The sequence below is a fragment of the Ipomoea triloba genome, chromosome 5 (genome assembly GCF_003576645.1).
Source record: "Ipomoea triloba cultivar NCNSP0323 chromosome 5, ASM357664v1".
Lineage (NCBI taxonomy): Eukaryota > Viridiplantae > Streptophyta > Magnoliopsida > Solanales > Convolvulaceae > Ipomoea > Ipomoea triloba.
In genome coordinates this window covers 13,402,599-13,406,461 of record NC_044920.1, presented here as the reverse complement: position 1 = coordinate 13,406,461, position 3,863 = coordinate 13,402,599, and the positions used below count along the sequence as shown (strand labels likewise).

The 3,863-nt window shown below is 48.5% G+C and overlaps 1 long non-coding RNA gene across 1 annotated transcript; it reads right to left on the bottom strand.

Annotated features, from left to right (window-relative positions):
• On the bottom strand, positions 1–319 carry LOC116018807. Its single transcript, XR_004098606.1, has 2 exons — positions 250–319; positions 1–111 (listed from the first exon to the last, which is right to left on the bottom strand). It is a non-coding gene; the product is annotated as an uncharacterized LOC116018807 (long non-coding RNA).
• Between the last annotated feature and the right edge of the window lie 3,544 nt (positions 320–3,863).

The window sequence follows — 3,863 nt, the reverse complement described above, 5'->3', positions numbered from 1 at the left end:
CAGTCTCACTGTCATCCAAAGATACTTTATCCCGAATCAAGGAAGACTTCTGTTTAGGAGGAGCTATGACATTAGCTACATCGAGGGTGAGCTCTTTTAGCAATGTGAATCCTGCCGGGCATAAAATTCAAGAGCACAATCAGAAAGAACCAGCAACAAGAAAAAAGAATGACAAAAAAGGAAGGTAAGTTAGCACATTAGAAAGGATTAAATGCCCTTAAAATTAAAAGTGACTTTTCCAGTAAATACCTTCATCTTCATACTTATCCCAATCCTCATCCCAATCTGCTGCTCCTTCTTGGATGCCAGGTTGCCAACCTTTAGAATTTTCAGTGTAAAAATATCACAAGTTGTAGAGAACATGAAACAAAATAAAGGGAGATTACCATTTTATTATTTGTGGATAACAGAATGCAGCATAATTAATTGAATAGAATTTAGAACAAATAATATAAAACTGCTTATAACATTCACAAACATATAATTAGCACTATCGTTGTTCTAGAAGTAGCCACAACAAGCAATCCTGTAAACTCAATGCCAAAAATAACTAAAAGTTCCGTATTCACAACGTATCATCTCTGAGAAATGAGAAATCAAGGAAGGAAATAAATTACCTTTCCCAGATTTGGTTACAACGGAAGCTACTAGAACAACCTGAATCACAGATCAATCAAAAACTCAAAATGGTTAAATCCTGCTAATATAAATCTCAAACTCGAGTATTGTAGATTTTGGTGAGAGAGAACGCGGAGAAGACTCACCCTCTTGACGAACCACCAACAACCACCGCCGGAGAGGTCTTTGCTGCTCGTAGATCTGATGTTCCCACCGCCGGAAGAGGACATCGACCGCTGCTGCCAATCTACGCACGCCATAGCTGCCGTCGAAGCAAGAGGGGGGAGGACGTCGACCGTTGCTTCCACCGTTGTGCTGTTCGCCGGGAATGAGGAGGATGGCGAAGGTCGCTCGTCGTTGGAACCACCACCCACTGCAGAAGAAATTAGGTTGTTGAATTGGTCTGAAATTAAATGTGGTGATAACGGCATTATTTACAAACACTACAACGTCGGTTATTACTAATAACCAACGTTGTAGGTCCAGTATAGATAATACGGTGCAATACGACGTCGGCTAAAATCCTAGCCGACGTCGTATTGCGCGGGGGCTAAGTGAATTTGGTGATACGACGTCGGCTAATGTCCTAGCCTGTAACACCCCATAAAATTCGTTCAAACCTTGAGACCGGTAATCGTTTCCGCCGGGTGATTTATTTGATTTAATTGGGCTTAGTCTTTCCAATTGATATATATATATAATTCTTGAACCCGGAATTAATTATTTTATTCAAAAGGCCCAATTCTTGATTTAATTCTTGTAAGGGATCTATTTAAATTGGATCTTTACCTGCAGGAGGAGGCTGACCTCTGGTGGGTCCATGAAGGGCCGACAATGAGACAGGAGCCGGGCTTTGGATGGGAGTCCTTCAAGGACAAGTTGCGCGCTCGTTTCTACATGGCACATGTGAAGGCTGCCATGCAAGAGGAGTTTCTACACCTTAAGCAGGGATCGCGGACCGTGCAGGAGTACCACAAGCGCTTTTTGGAGTTAGCTCGCTTTGCCCCGACTTTGGCCCCCACTGAAGGAAGCAGGATCGAAAGATTTGTAGCTGGACTGAATTTGGACACTCGTATGGCGCTAGTCGTGTTCAAATTTCAGACTTTGAGCGAGGCCTACAGCAGTGCAGCGGATCACTACCGCGTGTTGACCATTCGGCGGGGAGCACAGGATCGTTCTAAGCGGCCGGGAGAGAGTGGTGCATCCGATTCCAAGAGACATAGACCTGGGGGCTCCGGTCTGGGAGGGGGCTTCAAGAGGAGTGGTGCCAACAGTGGAGGGACATCTCACCCTGGCTCGGGGCAAGGACCTAAGAGTGATGGGGTCCGAGAACGACACTTCCACTGTAGGAGATGCGGAAGGGACCATCCCGGGAGAGACTGCGAGGGACAGCTGGTGGAGTGTTACAGTTGCGGGTTGAGGGGACATAGAGCTTACGAGTGCACAGCAAGGAAGGGAGGATCGTCTCAGTCTAGACCGAACTCGACTCAGGGAGCCCCGACAGCGACCCGATCTTTCAAGGAGGCCGAGGGCAGCGGAGGAACCAAACCGAGTGGAGGTCGAGGACAGTAGGCTGGGCCGCAGCAAAGGAAGTTCTTCGTGATGGGCCGCACTCACGCGGAGGCTAATGGGCTTAATGAAGGTAACCCTTGAGCTTAATCTCTTCTACATGGCATATAGGCGCTTTTTGGACCTTTTTCTCTAAGATGCATGTAGCTAGTTAGACCAGTAGGTGACCTTCCGTTAGCTAGGGGAGTTTCAGTAGCGGTTAAGCCAAAAAGGGTCGCGGGTTATACCATCAACCCGGGAGAAATAGAGGCCAAGGGCAAGGGCTGTTCGCACCCAGGCTCGAACCCGCGCCTAGGCGCAGGTAGGGAAAGACCAGACCACCAGGCTACGCCCGATCATTAGTCCTAAGTGGCAAGATCGTGTTTTTGTTGTTGCTTCGGGCACAGCAACGCCGTGCGGACAGAGGGGACGGAGCGGAGTACTCCGTGAGTGTGCTCCGGGTGTGCGTGCGGAGAAGAGTGACGGATCGGGGTCTTCCGCGAGGGGGTTCCGCCCGAACGAGAATGACAAGCCAGCGGAGCAGGGACTTCCGTGGGGGTGTTCCGCAATATCAAAAGGGTACATGCGTCATTTTCTTCCCCACCCAGATTAAAAACCCTACCATCGGCTATCTTTGTTCCGCCTTCTTTCCCCGTAGCAGCAAACGATGCCCCTGTGTTCTCCGTGAGTTCTCTCCGTCAACGAAGCAATCAAGTTAGGAGCCTCCATAACCGAAGACACCCGTGCAACATCTCTCTGCTTCTTGTTCTTCTCCACTGGGGCAAGCAGTTCAGCGCATAACAACCTCAACAATGCCAAGAAGGGATCAGACTGGCGAAGGTGGGAGTCAGAGGAATGTTCAATACTCCATCATTAACGGTAAGGCTCTTGACCTGCTACATTTCTCACCTGAACTCGTGAACATGCTAAATTTTCAAGGCTTGTTGGAACAATTCCTACGGATTGAGAACGTAGTATATCCCAACTTGGTCCACCAGTTTTATGAGAATATGAAGGTCAAGAAAGTTAATCAAGTGCCCGTTCTCACTTCGATAGTGAAGGGTGTAAAGATTTCCTTCGACCCTCCTAAGCTTGCTAGGCTACTCAGTTTGCCGTTAGGAGGTGTGAGTCAGTATGAGCGTCATTATTAGATTGAGACGCAGGAGGTGGGTCTCCGAGACTATTTGCGGTATATGATGGGGCGAGATGAGGGCATCACATTGGATGCCAGGCCTATTATGCACGATCTGACTGGCGCGCAAAGGATTTTGACCTTGCTAATAGGAGAGAGCTTGTTACCAAACAGGAACAACAGTAAGGAGGTAGCAGGGATGGAGTGCACTTTTGCGTATTTTCTGAAGCATCGGGTTAAGTTCGACCTACCCAGTTTGATGATTTCGCATATGGAGTTTTGCAAGACGGCCAAGCGCCGCAACCGACCCTATGGGATGATTCTGAGCTGGATTTTCCAGAAGAAGAGGGTGAATACGACCGGGGAGCTAGCTAGACAGCCGGTTCATGGTGTTTTCAATGCGCCAAGTCTACAGTACTGTGGGCTGTTTCAGGTGGACAGGAACGAGTACATCACGGCTCACGAGTTAAGCAAGATGCCAGCAGACGATAGCAGGGAGCTTATCGAGCGTTTCCACATTCCCCACAAGAGGTTGAGAGGGTTGGTCACACCGCAGCAGGCTGAG